The sequence below is a fragment of the Lygodium microphyllum genome, chromosome 12, assembly GCF_053477565.2.
Source record: "Lygodium microphyllum isolate KBCC chromosome 12, Lygodium_microphyllum_v1.1.10, whole genome shotgun sequence".
Classification (NCBI taxonomy): Eukaryota; Viridiplantae; Streptophyta; class Polypodiopsida; order Schizaeales; family Lygodiaceae; genus Lygodium; species Lygodium microphyllum.
The window spans coordinates 71,891,878-71,904,813 of record NC_141146.1 but is presented as its reverse complement, the minus strand read 5'-3'; the positions used below and the strand labels follow the sequence as shown (position 1 = coordinate 71,904,813).

Genomic DNA, 12,936 nt, shown 5'->3' with positions numbered 1-12,936 from the left:
AAACAATATGTGGAACAACATCACAATCCACACAAGCAAATGGGGTTGGAGGGATTCAGTGTACTTGTATACAAGGGGCAAGCATTCCATGGGATCAATACACCCCAATGAATCGAGGTATAAGATGGCACCTTGATCCTCTAGGGTTGTAGACAATGAATAGGCTCCAATGTGACCTGCAACAAAACAAGAATGTATATCACGCCATCAAGATCAAGTGGAAGTCCCTTGCAAATAACAATTTGGTCGCATGGTATACAAACCTCAAAACCACTGGAAAAAAAATAAAAGTGATTGTCGTGGGATTGGTGCCGTCAAAGTAATTCTTCAAGGCCACGGTGTCATGCTCCTCAATCATGGACAAGTACAGATACCACAAACTATCGACAAAGCACACATCATGTGTGTGCTCTCTTGGAAGCACATGCTCCATCCATCTAGAACCAAAACTATCATTAGTAATGTAAACTATGATATTACCCTAAACCCTCAACACTACATATTGTACAATGTACTACTCATATGGCAAATAGATTCGATGTGCGTGTTGATGCCTCTTTAGGGTGAAGCAAGGCATCAATCAAGGCCTTGTCAATATCAACGTGTAGCCTCGACCATGATCCCACAAGCTCTATGTACACACAACTCTCCAACCTAAAATGCAAATCCTCCATTATGCTTTCACATAGAACTAACATATGCAATGACAAGCATACCAAGAGATATGAACATACCTTGATGTGACATTTTTTTGGCCCCTTGTCTTGACAATAGACCCATTCTGCATAACATCTATCATGCCACTACTAATAGTATACCTACAATGTCATACAGGGCTAATAATCCCATGAGGGGAGGAGATGGTGATGGGGCTAGGTGCAGGTGATTTAGGTGAGAGAAGAAGGGATGTGAATAGCTGCCTTCTATCAACTTGCAATCCCAATAAGCCACAAGCCATGATTCAAGTCTCACAAGCCACGTATTTCTCAAAATTATCCATAAGCATCGACAATAAATACTAACATGGGGAGCCATGTCTTCATCACTAGTGGCAGGACCACACTACAACAAGCCATCTACCTCCATTTGTAAGTTCTGCTCCTTTACTTTCGACTCATGGTGATGGTCGATGGCATCACCCTCACCACATGAAGCCCCATCAATATCACCACTTGCAAATCCCTCAGGCTCTCTAGTGTGGGGCCATCTCTATGCCACACCCGAGTCATTTTTAAACATGTGTTAAAATAAATGTGAGATAATTAAACCAATATATTGCATTGCTCATAAGAGAATAAATATTAGATACTCACATGCTTATCATATCCCTCGACAATACGTTTTTTTGTGTGTTGGATGTGATGCTCTTTCTTTGAATCGTAATGGCCTATAACCCTTTTCACAAAAGTGGCTACGAACTCTTCTTGTGTCATGGTACACTCCTCCTCCTCTAGCAAGTCCCATAAGTGTCTTGCTCTTGTATATTGCCCTCTCTCATACTTCTTGTGAGCTAGCTCTAATTTTCTCTCTAAGTTTCCAAAACAAGTATCGACCTGGTCACCATGCATCAACAACAACATGAGTGTGTGTGATACCAACAACGCGACTAGTCTTTCACCGAGGAATATCTATATAGATGCCATGCTCATTTCTCAAGTGGACAACTATGCTGACCCTCCTCTTCATTGTCACATGTCTCTTTGGGCAAAGGATATCAGCATGGCACTGCCTGACTTGAGAGCCATTAGGGAGAGTGATCTCCACATACGGTGCTTGACCCTAAGCAAGCACATGCATAGTGAGTGCCCACCACATCACAATGCCAAAATCTTAGAGAGCACCATAATGCCATCGAACACTATGCATGGTATTGCAAAACTCTTACCGGTGAGTGATTCTCAAAAGATGGCACCATCATTGTGTGGCAGAGGTGCAACACGCTTGTCGTAGCTTTCACAGGTAGGCTGAGAAGGTAATGTCACCTACAAAATAAAAATGGAGGCACCCCTCATGAAATCATTATAAATCAATACAATTCATTGAAAGTAGAAATCAAAAGATAAATGAAAATTACAATTCTCTTTGATCGTGTGCGTGGAGGGTCCCGTTGTTGGGGCCAAGCTTGCGAGGATTGACCCCTCATGCATGGTGCCATAAGAAAGTGCCTATCAACCCTAAACTTGAAAAAACGTCACGATTCATGTTACACAAGATAAGCGAACATGTTAGACAAGATAAGCGAACAATCAACCCTAAAGCCCCAACAAAACCAAAGACCAAGCACAAAAGAAGAGAGGAATCAATGCTAAATCCCAATAAACAACTATCATAAACAAGAATCATAATCCATGACACACTCATGTTCGACTGCTTTACCATCCTTGGAATGAATACTTTCAATTCCGGGTTTACTTCTAGGTCCTAGGCACATAAATTTTCAAGTGAACAAGGTAAAAGCTACACAATTTATAGTAATATTGTGTGCTATTTAAACAAACGTTGTTTACATACATTCTATATGAAAGGTGAGAAGGATCGAAGCTTGCACGCGAGCTATGGCGGGAGAGCAAGAGCAAGAAAGAGAGAGACAAGAAATGGGAACTCCAACGGTCACAATGTGTGACCGGGCCTTCCTTTATTCAAACTGTCACTAAAAGAATAAATAATAAAGTGACGTGATGGGCGCCCGCCACCTGCAGTGTGCAGTGGCGGGTACTGTCAGTGTAGTAATACACGGGGCGGCACGGCGGAGGCGCCTTTACCCCCAACAACCTCCCACTTAAAGGCGAATCTACCCTAGTGAGAGAGAAAAGAAAAAGAAAAGACAGTACAAATGTACATAGGTACAAGGGATGAGGAAAGGTGACATCTCATCCAACGCCCATCAACCTCCTGAGGAAGGCAAAGCGCTCAGTAGTGAGGCTCTTCGTGAGCAAATCTGCAGGATTCTCGTCAGTGGAGATCTTGACAAGGTCAACAGACCTGTCCTCCACGACACCACGTATGAAGTGATACCTCACCTCAATGTGTTTCGTCTTCGCATGGAAGACCGGATTCTTAGCCAACTGAATGGCACTCATAGAATCCGAATGCAGTGTAGGTGTAGCATCAATCCCAAGGTCAGCAACTAGACGGCCTAACCATATGGCCTCCTTGCAAGCCTCAGTGGCTGCAACATACTCGGCCTCAGTGGTAGACAAAGCCGTACACTTCTGAACCCTGGACATCCAAGAGATAGCCCCTCCAGCATAGGTGAATACATAGCCAGAAGTGGACTTCCTACTATCTGCATGTCCTCCATAATCGGAGTCAGTGTACCCCACGACCCCTGTATCCTGGCTGCCATAGCAAATACACATATCTGCTGTGCCCTTCAGGTACCTCATGATACCCTTCACGGCATCCCAATGTCTGCTGCCAGGTGTAGCCATATAGCGTGCCACAACACCAACTGCATGTACAATATCTGGACGAGTGGCTATCATGGCATACATCAAACTGCCCACGGCTGATGCATAAGGGATCTTGGCCATCTCGGCCCTCTGCTCATCTGTCTGCGGACAATCGGCCTGTGATACCTTCACATAAGAAGGTAATGGACAGCCAATAGGCTTTACGTCCTGCATGCGGAAGCGCTCAAGGACTTTATGAATGTACTCCCGCTGTGAGAGATACAAAAGTCCCTGATGCCTATCGCGCTTAATGCGCATCCCAAGTATATGTGAGGCCTGTCCCAAATCCTTCATCTCAAAGCTCTTCTTTAGCTGAGATTTAAGAGCATCTAGCTCATCATGAGCTTTCCCTACTATCAGCATATCATCAACATAGAGTACCAAGATAAGCAAACTGCCATCACGGGCTTTCTTCGTGTAAAGACACGGATCCATAGCACTCCTGCTGTAGCCCTGTGACTGCATAAAGGCATCAAACTTATGATACCATTCCCTAGGTGCCTGCTTCAAGCCATACAAGCTCTTCTTCAACTTGCACACTAGGTGCTCCCTGCCAGGTTCTGCAAAGCCCTTAGGCTGATCCATATAGATCTCATCATGCAAGTTCCCATGTAGAAAAGCCGTCTTGACATCCATCTGATATAGATCTAAGTCAAGCTGTGCAACCAAAGCCAAGACTAAGCGCAGGGTGGTCATCTTAACCACAGGAGAGAAGACCTCATCAAAGTCCACACCATGTTCCTGCTTAAAACCCTTTGCTACCAATCTAGCCTTGTATGCCGGCTTGGGGTGTCCAGGGGTACTTTTCAGCTTGTACACCCACTTGCATGGCAAAGCCTTCTTGCCCTTAGGCAAGGCAACCAAATCCCAAGTCTCATTCTTATGCAGGGAGTCTATCTCAGACTGCATAGCCCTCTCCCAGGAGTGACTGTCACCCCTGTGCATAGCCTCATCATAAGTGAAAGGCTCTCCTGCATCTGTAACCAAAACATAATGCATAGAGGGCTGAAATCTGTCAGGTGGACGTCTGTCTCTAGCAGACCGTCTCACCGCAGGCTCTGCTGCCTCTCTAACTGCCTGTCCAACATCCTGGCCATGTGGAGGAACTGTTGCAGGCTGTACTACTGGCTGTGCTGGAGCTCTAGGCTCCTCCTGAAAGATCACTCTGCGGATCTCAACCACCTTCTCAGGCTGCCTGTGCATCTTGTCTTCATGGAAGACAACATCATGGCTGCGTACTATTTTCCGCGCCTGCGGATCCCATAGGCGATAGCCTATCTCTCCTGACTCACCATAGCCAAGGAATATGCATTTAATGCTCTTTGGATCCAATTTACTCCTCTTGTCCTTGGGCACATGGCAGAATGCCTCACATCCAAAGACACGGAGATGCGCATAAGAGGGTGGCTTACCAGCCCAAACTTCCTCTGCAACCTGGAAATCCAATCCACTGGAAGGCGATCGGTTTATGACATGCACTGCCGTACTAACTGCCTCAGCCCAAAAACTCTGGGGTTGGCCTGCATGGCTAAGCATAGAGCGCACACGCTCCTGAATAGTCCTGTTCATGCGCTCAGCCAAACCATTCTGGGGTGGGGTGTAAGGGGCGGTCAACTGACGCTTAATACCCCTGTCATCACAAAACTGCTCAAAAGCATGCGAGACATATTCTCCCCCATTATCTGTCCTAAGGCATTTCAGCCTATACCCAGTCTGGTTCTCAACAAGAGCAAGCCATCTCTGAAAAACTGCCAAGACATCGGACTTCTGCTTTATGGGATAAGCCCACACTTTCCTAGAAAAATCATCAATGAAGGTAACGAAGTACTTCGCGCCACCCATAGACATGCAAGGCATAGGCCCACAAACATCGGAATGCACCAATGCCAAGGGCTCACTCATGCGTGGCCTACCCAATTTCTTATGCGTAGACCTATTCTGCTTACCATAAAGACAATGATCACACGAGTCAAAACATGCATAATCCAAAGGCGGAAGATACTGCAAACCAGATAACATTTTCATTCCTTTCAAAGACATATGCCCCAAACGGGCATGCCAAAGTGATACATGTGGGATAGAGCCCACTGCCAAAACATGGTCTACAGAAGACCCAGATACAACAAGAGGATAGAGGCTGCCAGCCTTGGCGCCTCTAGCAAGCACAAGTCTGCCTTTGGTAATCTTCCAGGCAGAATCCCCAAAACAGACATGAAATCCTGCATCATCCAACTGTCCTGCAGACATAAGACTACGCGTAAGCGCAGGTACATGACGTACATCCCTGAGCAAAAAGGAACTGCCAGTGGAAAACTGCAACTGAATATCTCCACAGCCCACAATATCAAGAGACCTGTCATCTCCAAGTTTGACTGATCCAGATACAGTACGGTAAGAGTGAAACCACTCACGGTAAGGCGTCACATGGAAGGACGCACCTGAATCCAATAACCAGCACTGTGCATACATACTAGGTGTCTCAGTCAAGTGTGAAGCATCAGAAGAACTAGCTGCAAGTATAAACTCATCACCACCATCGGACTCTTCAGTCTGCGTGACATTAATTTCCTCAATCTTGACGTTGGACTTCGCAGGTACTATGCTGCGATCAGAGGACTTCTCCTGCACTTTATCTTTCCCCTTATCCTTGCGCTTCTCATTGCGCAACTCATGACACTGTGGTCTAATATGGCCCTTTTTCCCACAATGATGACAAGTGACATTTGCATTGCGTCCACGCGACTTACTACGCGACTTGCCACCACGAGATTTAGACCGACCCTTCTGCGAGTCACGGCCTCGGCCATTACCACGGTCATACCTGTCATTCCTGCCTCTAACTGTCAAAGCATGACTACCACGAGAGGCATCCAAGTTTTTGCGATTCACCTCTTCCTGAAGAAGAGCACTCTCAACATCTGCCAATTTTAGAGTAGCACTAGAGGCACAAAGAGCAGTGCGGAATACATCCCATGACTCATTTAGAGTTCCAAGCAAGAAAAGAGGAGTTACTTCCTCTCCAAAGGTGATATCTTGCGAAGTCAGGTTCTTCAGTATAGCATGGAACTGGCTCAAGTGAGCAGACATAGTCGCATTATCCTTCATGCGCAGATCCATAAGCTGCTTCAACCAGTACATCTGACTCGCCGGACTTTTCTTATCATAAAGATTCTTGATCTTATTCCATAGATCCCATGCACTCTGTGCTTCCTCAAATACATTATAATGTACCTGTTCAGTGAGAGACAATACAATCGTGGACTTGCATAGCTCATCAAGTTCAAGCCAGTCGTCAATGTCCATAGTTTCAGGCTGCTCCCCACTCAACCGAAGTGGCTTAATCTGAGATTTCTGCACCAAAACCTGCCATATTTGACTCTTCCAGTAAGAGTAGTTGGTACCATCCAACTTTGTAATGTTAAAGATGGCACTATCATGCGAAGATGACGCCATTATGCAGGCTGGAAATGCCCAAACAGTCCAAAACTGCTTGCTGTTTTACTGCAGAAACTACCCAAAAATGACCAAAACGGGGTCCAAAGGGTGAGCAAAGTGTGCCAAAAGTTGCTGCCCACTTAGTACTAGGTGCGGTATACCAAATCAGGATATTTCAGCATGAAAAGTACACCTCAGTCCACCAATAACTGCTTGCTGTAATAAATTGCAGGTATGCAGTCTAGAGAGCAAACTGTCCCAAAATAGGATCCAATGTCAAGCAAACAATGCTAGGTCCAAAGCCGGCATGAAACGGACATAAGCAAGCCAATGACAGTGAAAAGAACATGAGCTCAACACCAAGCATGTCAAAATAACATCTGCCAGTGAAAGGCACACCCCCAGACACTCTAGGCAAAGTGTTCATGTAACTGCCAAAACCTGACACAAATAGGTATCTGCTCAAAGAGAAAGATCCAAATATGAGACTCAGCTCATAAGCATCCTGTGAACCAAGAGTACATCAATGCATATCCATAAAGATCGGAGTATGATCCCAAAGTCTCAATGTGTATGTAGCTGCTCAAGACATAAACTGCTCCAAATACATGTAAGTGCTCCAATAGCATGCAACTGTCAAAGGTCAAGAAAGCATGTAAAATGCTCCCACTGGCACAAAAGGCGTACAAAGCGAGCTCAGAAGCTCAAGCAACCCAAGAGAAAGCACCAGTGATAAGTGACCCTGTCAATGCATCAAGCGCATCCGAGAGAGCATGACATACATGAAGCACCGGTCGTATTAACCATGAAGCAATACTTAAGCCCAAATAAGCTCTCGGTCAACTCAATGACATCCAAATAGCAACCAAGATCAGTGATCAAGTAAGCCGGGAATGCTCAAATACATCCAAATCCAAGCTCCAAATGTCGGTATGGCATACACGAACCAAATAGCATATGTCACGAACCAAAGCATGTAATGCAAAAGCCTAACTGTCAAGCAGAGACATGAGGCATAGGCGGTCCACGAGCATGCCGAGTCGGTCCAAATGCCAGTGAAGACGGAGCTAATGCAAAGCTCAAAAGCATCCCATAATCTCATACATATGCTCCAAGTCGTCCCCAAATGTCAGAGATATCATGCCAAAGCTCAAAGCATACATCCGGTATCGGTAGGTAAGTGCCAAAGCATGTAAAGTACCTTCAGCCCACTGTTATTCCAGCATGTATTTACTGTTCTAAACAGTAGATTTCAGCCCCAAATTCAAGCCAAAATCATGGTCAAACCAAATGCATACATCCCCAATACATCCGGGTAGGAAGTAGACCGCATACGGGCATCAAACAAGGTAACCGGAGTAGAGTATAAGCATTAAATGCCAATGCCAAGTGTGGCTGCCCTGTTTCCAGCACTGTATAACAGTAAATAACAGTCCCAAATCAGCCAATATTTCAAGCAAAAATCATGGCATAATCATGTGCATACATTCCCAAGGCACTAGGCATCATGTAGACCGCATACGGGCATCAAATAGCACAATCGGAATGGAGTATAAGCAACAAATGCTAATGCCAATGGTGCTGCCCTGTTTTCAGCCTGTTATGACAGTTTATGACAGTCCCAAATCTGAAGAAATCAGCCCCGAAAGATCAAGACCAATGCCCAAAGCTTTAATGACATCAAACATGAAGTCTATAGCCCTCTTGATCAAGGTAGAGAGCAAGAAGCAATGGCCAAGTGTGGAGCTGAAGTAGATGAGTGCTCACAGCCTGGAAAAAATGATGCAATCTGCCCTGTTGGTGCTGAACTTGCTGCTGCTCCACATGGGCTGAAAAGGGGGTAATGGGGGGCTCAATGATGGCCCAAGGTAGGCACATACCAAGCCATGAAGGCCCAATGCAAAGGGGAGGGAAGATATGAGCTATGGAGCTCAAGAAGAGTGGCTGCCCTTTGTTCCTGCCCTGTTTCAATCTGAGAATACACTCAAATGCCTGCAAATGCTGAAGCAATACCTCAAGGGCAAGGCCCTGATGAAGCTCAAGAAGGCCAGGATGGAGCTTGGGAAGCCGGGGAGAGTCGGGAGCTCAAGAGGTCGGCTATGGCTGCCGGGATGGAGACCCAATGTGTGAAGCGAGTCGATGCGAAGGTCGGGAAGCACCGAGTCGAGCTCGAGCAAGAGAATGCCAAGCTCTGATACCAGTTGAAAGGTGAGAAGGATCGAAGCTTGCACGCGAGCTATGGCGGGAGAGCAAGAGCAAGAAAGAGAGAGACAAGAAATGGGAACTCCAACGGTCACAATGTGTGACCGGGCCTTCCTTTATTCAAACAGTCACTAAAAGAATAAATAATAAAGTGACGTGATGGGCGCCCGCCACCTGCAGTGTGCAGTGGCGGGTACTGTCAGTGTAGTAATACACGGGGCGGCACGGCGGAGGTGCCTTTACCCCCAACACTATAGCTTTCCTACCTCTTTCTACAAGTTACTTTTCTTGTTGAAATGCTACATTCTTTAAGTTGTTTATCCTATAGCAACAACTCATAAGCATAGCAAGATCACACCCAAAGAGTTTTGAATTTGCAAAAAAGTAAAACATAGTAACTTTATATTTTGAACCATAACATAGCAACTTTGAATCTTTGAACCAAAACATACATGACTGATGTAAATAACTTGATTAGTTGAAATAGATTTCATTGAATGCCTCAAAACATAGGTGAATTATAAATGAACTTGATGTAGTAAATCAAAAAAATGTTCTTTCAAACAAAAACATAGTGAGTCTGGATTGTATAGTTGATGCATTGCACCAAGTCATGATGTTAGGTGAATGACTCTTTATGTTTTACACAATCTAGGTTCAAAAAGTTTACAAATGACATCTCTTTAAAAGCTGTATATATCATATGTTATCGAATCAAAACAATATAGAATCTTGCCCATCTTTGGGCCAATATTTTTATGCATTTATATTGACTTCAGGTTCTGGGTGTTTCATCAGCTAGTTTATTTCTCCTGTTTATGCTTGTTCAATCTTGAACACATTATCATACAAGTATAATTTTGGTACATGTCAACATAAACACATCATTAAATAACTATCAACTTGAAGATGATTGTATTAACCATCAACATCTCCCCTTAAGTATGTATATACAATTTGTTGCCATGCTAAACAATACAGTATTTTACACATTCTTTGCACTAATCTTTCGACACATATATATTTACTTTAGGATTTTAGTTGTTTTGTTGTTGAGTGTATTTTTTTTCTTTATGGTTGTGCAATTGACAAAGGGTCGTACAAGTATAATGTTACTATATGCCAACAAAAAGGTAAACATGAAGTAAAATTCAAATTTCAAAGTGATGGTATCAACCATTCATACCTCTCAAAATACATATATAAACATATGTTGCCTTGCAAAAAAACTACACTACTTTACACATCGTTTACTCATAATCATTCTCAATGTATAAATATTGGGTTTAGGGTTTCAGATGTTATGTTTTTCATGTGTATATTTACTATTTATGGTTGTTGAACCTTAAAATACATGATCATGCAAGTTCAATCTCAATACATCAAGTTTAATCTATGAGCGTGTGACCTTGGGTAGTTTGTTGGAAGGAGCGTGTGACTTCATGCAGTAATGTGTGACCTCGGGCAGTTTTCAAGCTTGGATGGACACCAGAGGTTGAGCTTGGACAACCTAGCCTCGAGCCGCAGAGCACCGATGACCTTGGGCTAGTCTTGAGCAAGGGCGTCACCCCGTCATAGAGTAAACCCAGCCTCGAGCCAAGCCATAGAGCGCCGTTGACCTCAGGCTAGTCTTGAGCAGGGGCGTCACCCTGTTGGAGAGTAAACCTAGCCTCAAGTCGCAGAGCATCGATGACTTCTGGGAGTCCTGAGCAGGGGCATCATTTTGTCGAAGATGGCACAGAGATGGTCTTGAGCAGGGGCGGGGGTGGAGATGGGGTAGAGATAGACTAATATTTCATAGGAGATAGTCATGGGGGGCAGAGATGGAGTACGTGGTGCAAAATCAAGGCAGAGGCTAGGGCTAGAGGAAAAGAAACGAAATGATGGGGTCTCCTTCATCTCTACCTCAACTCCAATTTGGCTGTCAATGACAGCAATTGGTCACTTCCATGGCGAGAATTATGAAGATTCTGACCCACCAATCGTGGTTAGTTAAGGCATGTCTAGAAGTGCGGCGCGAGTGGGGTCCACGAACGTATGTCACCCTACGGCAGTTTCGTGGGCACCCAGGTTTAAATTTTGGTGCTGGGTTCTCAATCGCAAGATGGGTTTACTTCTTCATGGATCGACAATAGGGATTGAGGAGCGAGACTGAGGTGGCTCGTGAATTGTTGATCACATCTCTCTAGGGTCATAAAAAGGCCTCCTGGGAGATAGTCTTGAGGCATGTGGGGGAAGATTGTACCCATTCTCTTGTTGTGCATTCTTGTCTCTATTTTCTCCCTTGTTCAATTTACATTTCATGAATTTTGTGCTAATATTGCTATTGCATAGTGAAAGGCTACAATGGATTTAAAGTGCTTAAGAATGGATAGGTCTTTCGGTATTTGCGTGGTCCTTTGGGGATTGGCCTAACCTAAACTCAAAGGTTTTAGTGGTTTAAGACCAAAAGTGAAGTCATAGGTTTTGAAGTGGGGAATTGAGAGCTTCTCATTTGGTAGTAGACTTGTAGTTTTGAATTCAATGCTTGTTGTTGCTATGGTTTTTTTGGCCACCATCTTGAATTTCGTTGCAACATGCTAGACAGAGTTGGAAAAAATATTAAGAACATTCAGTTGGTCTCATGGGGAGAGTCAACTATGACACTTAGTGGGAAAAAATATTAAGAGGGTTCATTTGGTCTCATGGGGAGAGTCAACTATGGCACTTAGTTTCTTGCAACTTGGTCACAAGAAAGAAGGTTAAGGGTGGTTTGGGGATAGAGTCCTCAAAACGCAAGGCTAGAAGACACGTCTTTAAGGTGATCAAAAGTGTAGATAACAAGTAATCGTTGATTGCACTCATGAGACACTTGGTATCAAGCTGCAATTTATTGGGAGGTAGATATTGGCCTAAGCTTTGCTAGACTAACTTTAACGTCTCAAGTTAAGATTCTTAGTTTAAAGGCAACAAAAAAGATTGTGGTAGTGTGAGCTTGAATGGTATAGAAGGGGGAGAAGAGAGTCAAGGCTACTACAAGTAAATTGGTTTTGTGATGATGCTTTTAAGGACCTGTACTTGCCTATCCTCAATAGGCCTCAATGCTCCAAGGTGATCTACATGTGAGGAATAAGGAGGTGGATTGACTTGTCAGACCATATCTCCCTTAGGTGGCTGTCTTTTGTTGAAATTGTAGATAGGTGGGAGTTGGCAGAAAGCGACATCATATAGCCTGGAGAAGTCCTCTTGAAATGGAGGGAAGGTTACCCTACTTCTTGAATATGTGTTAAGAGCATTTTGTTTGGGGATTATGGGTGACTCAATAAAGGGGTGGTGGAACTATGGGGTATGATGAGAGAAGTAGCCAATGAGATTCATACGGTCTTATAATAATGCCAAAGTTTTTGAGGAGAGTCCCTACGTACGCTTCAATGGATGAACTAATGTGCAAAGAAGAGGCCTTTGATAGTGCTAACAGGGCTAGGAAATAAGTCCTCTATGTTCAAAGTGACCTATAAGTTCCTTAGGAAACATTATCGAGTTTTCGGTTAAGAATTGTCCTCGGACCCCACTTTTAAGTGAACACATACTCTTTGATTGCTACCAACTCATACACTGGTCCTTTCGAGGTTTGGGTGATGTCAAACTTTCAATTAAAATGTCGTAATGGCATAGCTTTACAGAAAAGGTTCACACTCTGCATCATACATACATTTTGTTTTGCATTAGCAAAACTCATTGATATAATCTTTCCTCATATTTGGAGAGTTTTTTTTTTTGATTATATTATTGTGGTCTCAAATGTAGAGTTCTTATCCAAAAGAAGGGTAAAACACACAATGTGAATTAAAACCTTACCCAGGAGAAG

At 44.0% G+C, this 12,936-nt stretch overlaps 1 long non-coding RNA gene across 1 annotated transcript; it reads right to left on the bottom strand.

Moving 5' to 3' along the window:
• Positions 1-519: 519 nt before the first annotated feature.
• LOC148027903 (uncharacterized) lies at positions 520-1,860 on the bottom strand. The gene is made up of 3 exons (XR_015692558.1): positions 1,314-1,860; positions 735-1,209; positions 520-654 (listed from the first exon to the last, which is right to left on the bottom strand). It is a non-coding gene; the product is annotated as an uncharacterized LOC148027903 (long non-coding RNA).
• Between the last annotated feature and the right edge of the window lie 11,076 nt (positions 1,861-12,936).